Source organism: Argopecten irradians, chromosome 6 (genome assembly GCF_041381155.1).
Source record: "Argopecten irradians isolate NY chromosome 6, Ai_NY, whole genome shotgun sequence".
NCBI classification, from domain to species: Eukaryota; Metazoa; Mollusca; class Bivalvia; order Pectinida; family Pectinidae; genus Argopecten; species Argopecten irradians.
The window spans coordinates 35,902,430-35,909,290 of NC_091139.1; the positions used below are offsets into that span (position 1 = coordinate 35,902,430).

General features: G+C 36.4%; 1 long non-coding RNA gene across 1 annotated transcript; it reads right to left on the reverse strand.

The window, feature by feature from the left end:
* Positions 1–1,240: 1,240 nt before the first annotated feature.
* Positions 1,241–2,808, reverse strand: LOC138326356 (uncharacterized). Its single transcript, XR_011208894.1, has 2 exons — positions 2,339–2,808; positions 1,241–1,482 (listed from the first exon to the last, which is right to left on the reverse strand). It is a non-coding gene; the product is annotated as an uncharacterized lncRNA (long non-coding RNA).
* Positions 2,809–6,861: the final 4,053 nt, after the last annotated feature.

Sequence of the window (6,861 nt, forward strand, 5' to 3'; positions counted from 1 at the left end):
AGAGATGGGGCCCCGGCAAGGGGCAATTATTGCAGCATCGCATTCGTCGTATTTTACATGAACCGAATCATGAAGGTTAAATACAAATAATCGTAACATAATTTCCCATTTAAAACCACACGAAAACGTTCCATAGAACGTCCATGCATGTAGCTGTCAAAGATGTGAAAATAAATTAGCTCATACATACATATTTTACAAGTACAATATATGTGTTCAATTATTCGTGTAGTTTTTTTGCAGAGATTTAATTAAATTATCTATGTCTCTGTTTTTTTTTTTTTTTTTTTTTTTTTTTTTAAACAATATCTGAGTTCTGGAGAGAGATGACATGAATGTCCAGCTGGAAGGAAAGAAACTTTTATGATGTATATGTATCGTACAATGTATATATGTAAACGTACATTCCATGTAGCTGCTATAGAATTACAACTAGGAAATTCTCTCAAACATTGATAATATTTAATTCTTCACATTCATGTAGGCCTATGCTGTGAGAATTAACACATCATATATATTTCCAGAAAACATATAGGCCTACATGTATGTTACTTTCCTTTTCTGTTGTTTCCTGTTCTTTTTTGTGCTCTGGAGAAAAAGATGATTGAGTTGAAGAAAAGTAATTAATTAAGAGAAATGTGTACCACAGTACTTTGTCTGTAGCCGAGGGGTTCTATACTGTTTTAATAGTCCAGTAATTAATAATTAAATTGAAAATTTCAAAATTAAGATGAAATTGTAAATTCCATTTTTGAATGAAGTGGTTCCCCTCCTTTGAGAGTACACAGTGTGTATACCCTTTTTGGTTTTTAGGAATAATACCTGAATAGGAACCTGAAATAACATGACAATCAATCAGGTATGCGTGTGTTGGGGGGTGGGGGTGGGGGTGGGGGGGGGGGGGGGGCTAAAAGACAGAAGAATCATGAGGATGGGAAGTTGTAACTTGAGTGGGGGGTTGAAATATAGAAGAAATAGCTACAGATAACTGGAAGTGGAAGGGTGCTTTATCATTGATCTGGTCATTGCATATTTGGGGTTTACATGGCTTTTTTTGGGTTATTTAGTCTCATTGATTTTGGAGCAACTTTGAATCCATATTTTAAAAGTAATTGAAAAGCTATCTCACAAGCCCAGACAAACAAATGGGCCGGCATATGGATGCAAGAATTATAATCACTGGATCTAGAGGACTAATATAAACAAATATTTCTACAAAGTTAAACAATGAAAAAGTATATTGCATCATAATTTTATTTAATGATTACATTTGAAAGGAACATTTAATAAATTAATACTGTTTAAATGTTCTGTTCATGATCTTCTAGGTCCATATTGGAAAAGTTTACTTTCAAGAGCACTCATATCAACATTCTTCAGTCTTCATATGATGCTAATTGTATGTATATGTATACATACACTTGTATACAGGTCCAAGGGATGAACTTTAGATGTATTCATGTCACTATGCATGCATGGTGCCTGAAAAAAAGAACCAACAATTTTTTATATCTGTTGAATATGACAAAAATTGAAATGATCAATTTCAAATATATATAAATGAATAAATGTAGGTTCATTCTACAGGGTTTTTTTTATTTTAGAGAAAACATTTTATAAGTTGTGAATGTGTCACTGATGCATTTGATAGAATCAAATATTGTTTCAAAAAAGATACAAAATTCATTATCTATAGTTCCAAAAAAAAATAAAAATAATTATAAATGATACATGGCTGCAGTACATTTCAACTCTGTAAAGTTTGTCATATACACATGAACCAGGTACAGTTGTAATAAATATACAAACACTATTTATTATTATGACCAGAAATAATACTGTATGTGTCCTCCAAATATATCTAAAGAACAAGCTAAAACCTACATGTACATATGTATATGTGTATATCAGAACATATACAATACAATTTTACCAATTAACCTACAATGTAAATCCTATATACAATGTATGTGTATAACACTACCAGAACATGTACAGAACAAAAATTTACAAATTAAAAATCTATAAATATATACATCAGAACTGTACGAATTGACCGGTTGCATAATATTATAGATTAATTGAAACAAATCTTAGCTTGATAATGCACTAGCGGTTACATTCTAACTGTACATGCATTACAACGGTACATTTTATAAATATACAGGGCATTCATTACCCCTAAAGAGGCCCCACGAAAGAACCGCTATTTACCCCAGGGTTACGTTTTACGCGATTGGGGAACAGGTATGAAACACGTGACCATATGTGACCACTCATTTATGAAAAAAATACTGCTAGGGACTATTTACATAATGATCAACATACGAAGACTCACTCACTATCAGCTGAGCAGGGAGTACCGGGTAGTAGGCCTAGGTACGTACAGTAGCGGTCCGGAGCCGCGTGCTCGTTTGAACTGTTCTCTTCATTATAACAAGTTGTATTAACACTCTCCATGCGTCGTAATGTTTAACGAGTCATTTGTTGGGATTGTCGCTGCTCCATTGCATTTCCTTTCGCATTTTAGGTGAGTCAGTTGGTTGTTTTGGCGGAAACCTTTTGGTTCAAAACTACGGTAGCCATGTTTTGTTTACTACGGAGAGTGGTGGATGTTGCGCATGCGTTAAGGTTGAACTGCACTCATAGCCGATCGGGAGGACTTTTAGGATTCCCATAGATATTATTATTTTCTTCGCATGTACAGCGATTTTGACGGAAAGTTTCATTTTTCTAATTCATAAGAAATTATACCGGATATATTAATACCATTTTTACCGATTTTACAGTCACTTGCCCGACTATTCGCTTTAAGGAATTATCTGCTGTCCCTATAAATATCCGTTTCACCGAATCGGCCCACATGGATTTGAGAAATAGTTACAGTTTATTTAGGCATTGAAGGTCTTTCAATTGGCATTGATAGCCTGTATGAATGCCAACTGGAATGAGGCGAATTCTATGAAGCGCGTCGAATTTGCCTCTCAAATTCTATGAAGCGCGTCGAATTTGCCTCTCATATTGAGGGTTTCGAGATCCCTAAACGACGTAGGTACAATTTACGATTAGTCCCACCATCCTATGATTATGACGTCATCATTTGACGTGAGTTTCGTGACGTCATAATCACTGAATTTAGACTGGATTACCTGCCTTAGTACCAATTCCCCCGTCATAAGAATTCATTATCGTCAAAGACAGAACAGTCATTTGAACCGAGTCACTTTCCATGATATGAAACTAGCACAACAATTGTGTCTTCACAATGACAGTGATGTCATTGTCAGCGGATGACAGTGCATAGATTGATAAATGCCAACTGCGCTTGGTAAGGTTACATAGTAGGGCTGAAGTGAAAAATATAAATTTATATCAATTTGGGCCCACCAGAGTACCCATCGACCAGGCGCTTTAGGGGTTTCCTAGATCAAGGGATGGTTAAATCATATTAAACTTCACCATCCGCTTTTCTTACTTCTACCACTCATAGGTCAAGCTTATCAATACTGTGATAAATACATTTTATTGCCATTTCGGGATATTCCGGCTCCGGACCTTTTTTATGTTGATCGGTGTATTTCCTTGTTGTTGAGGTTTGCCGCGAATAAACGCAAATTAGCAGAGCTCGGCGATTTCTCGTCTCATTTGAGCTCTGCCAACCATCCTGACACAACAATACACTCAGTATAGAGCGCGATCACGGTTCCACGGGAAGTGTCTTCCTTGAATCGAGTACGAATATGACCACTTTTTGACACAAAGTGTCGACAATTTTTCAATTCGGTCTAAGAGTACATTAAAACTTGCATATATTTCGGAAACAAACCAGTTCTAATAGAAATTATATTAGTTGGTTTAAATGTGATATGTCAGAAAAGCCAACTGTAGTCAAATCTGTATGTGAAATATTCAATCGCCATTACACATAGCCTTGTATGCCGAATCCTGACCCTTGCGTGTGTAGTAAAGAATTTTTTGTCTAGAACTACTCAAAAAGCTCCTACAGTTGTGTTAACATTATTAGATGCATGTTCTTGTCTAAAATTAATTTCATCAACTCCTCAGTGGTTATGCATTGCATTTGTTTAACGTTTGTGACTTTGACTCGGGTAAGGGTACAGCGTACATGTTGTACCTGCTTAATCGTATTGATCAACAAAAAAATACTTAACAGTGTTGTGGAATTGGTCACTATTTCATGTCATATGTTTCATAAGAAATGTAGAACAATACATTTATGTCATATTTTGCTTCGTGGTTATGTAACGAATTAGCCTCACTGAATTGTCCCTTTAAATTATACAATTTTATGTTGGAAATTGCCGGACACTGCCATTGCAGGAAAAAGATAACATACAATCACTAATTTAGTATAAAAACAATTATGTATCCAAAAGTACATTGCTTTGAACTTTTCCAAGATTCTTACCCACAAATGTGTTAAGTGATTGAAACCCATAGTCCTGTGGGGATTGAGGTTCGAAGTTATGAATTAATAATGACATCGCCCACTGGTGAATACACTATGCGTCGTTGACTTCTTCAATACCACAAGACAATGGACATGATAGGGGATGTCTTTTGTCTTCAATTGTCCGGCGTTTTATAAGTAATCTGATTCAAAGGGGAAAAGGAAAACGGTAAAAACTTGCTGTTGGATATTTTTTGTCTTGTGCAGTCGTTAAGTTAAGTCTACGCGACAATTACTCACAAATTAAGAGAATATGGTTTTTTCTTTTCATTGGTAAAGCTTAATTAGGTTGGGTGGTACTATATTGTTATTGTTTCCACTAATGATAAATTTTCAACATCATAAACGGCTATTGTATGTGTATACCACCACAGATTATTGTATGTTCGAGCACTGCAGTCGCGAATGGTCTGATATTGACACTACAAATATCACCGGTAAACTCGAGGTTAATGCTCTGGGTGTACCAGTGATCAAATGTAGGTTAATCGATCTCGAGCACTGCTTTAAGTATCGATCTCCAAATAGTAAACGCTATCAGCTTGCACGTTATTGTGTGAATAAAGAATTTTTATTGTCTTTTTCTTTCTGCTTTTATTTTTATAAAAGGAAAAATAATGTACAATATGTTCACATCATGAACATATTTTACAATAATTTTTCCTTTTATAAATTTTTTGCCTTTCTTGGCAAGTCATCGACCCCTAGTACTTTTTAAGTCGTATTCCCTGTTTAAAATTTCTTATGGATCATACTATGTAAACCTGATTATCGTGTGTGACTCGGAGGTCGGAAACCTTTTCTGTTTCGCTTCGGGCAGTGGTCAGAAGAGAATGACCACGAAGGGTCGGTTATAATATTGATTTCTCAGTACGTCTTTGGCGGTCATTGTCCTAGTTTTCAACCAGACGTATTCAATTTTTTAATGTTATTGGTTCAGAAACGGTCAGGTATAATATACAATAAAATGAAACCTGGAAACGACAGCAGTGCGGATCTGACAGTGGACAGGTAGGTCTACTACAAATGGGGTGTCATCATTATTATTATTATATCAGGATCCATACGTTTTTTTGTGTTTGGTGATCAAGGTGTGGGGGAAGAGGGGATGATGTGGGGGCTAATGGAGGGACTGTGGGGGGACAGGGTCGGTGTATAGTATATAAAGATGAGAGAGATGTTAATGGAAGATGTAGTGGTTTGTGGTGGTCAGATTATGAAAGGATTGTGTCTGGCTGAGTGGTCATGTGAGAGGGATGGAATGGGTTGGTATTGGGTCATAGTGAGAGGGATGGAATGGGTTGGTAAGGTCATATTGTGAGAGGGTTAGGATTGGTTGGTAAGGTCATATTGTGAGAGGGATATGGATGGGTTGCTAATATAAGGTAAGATATTGTGAGAGGGATGGAATGGGATGGTAAGGTCATATTGTGAGAAGGATGGATGGGTTGGTATATGGTTCGATATTGTGAGAGGGCTGAATGGGTTGGTATGGTTCGATATTGTGAGAGGGCTGAACGGGTTGGTATGGTTCGATATTGTGAGAGGGCTGAATGGGTTGGTATGGTTCGATATTGTGAGAGGGATGAATGAGTTGGTATGGTTCGATATTGTGAGAGGGATGAATGAGGCGTGAATGGGTTGGTATGGTTCGATTGTGAGAGGGCTGAATGGGTTGGTATGGTTCGATATTGTGAGAGGGATGAATGGGTTGGTATGGTTCGATATTGTGAGAGGGCTGAATGGGTTGGTATGGTTCGATATTGTGAGAGGGATGAATGGGTTGGTATGGTTCGATATTGTGAGAAGGATGGATGGGTTGGTATGGTTCGATATATTGTGAGAGCCTGGGATGGAATGAATTTTGAAAGGGGTTGAATGGGTTGGTATGTGCAATGTACGTTATAAAAGTTATGCGAGGCAAGGCCAGTGGTGGTTAATGTGAATGGCATGGCAGTACAATAAAGGAGAAAAAATAGATATGTAGAGTCATTGGGTTGAGGATCTTTTGATAAGATAGTCAGGTATCTTTATTTCATTATTCAATATTTTGTTAAAGGTCTGACAATAAGCCAATACATCATATATAAAACATCAGTGGACTTTTTGGTATTGCACCATTTGCCCACTTGAGATTTGCATGCTAAGACTATTTCTTATATTATTGCATCATATCGTTATCCCTTTTTATAGCAACCGAGTTCATCGAGTTATATTTTTAAACCGTTAAGTCAATCAACATGACTCATGTTATTTTTTATTTACTACAACTCAAGCTTGCGAGGCTAATGCATAAACTAATATGCAAATCGTTAATAGTAATGTCGGTTAAGCGTTTTACAGATTAGCAGGGATTTATATTTCCACCTCAAAATGTGGTTATATTACTT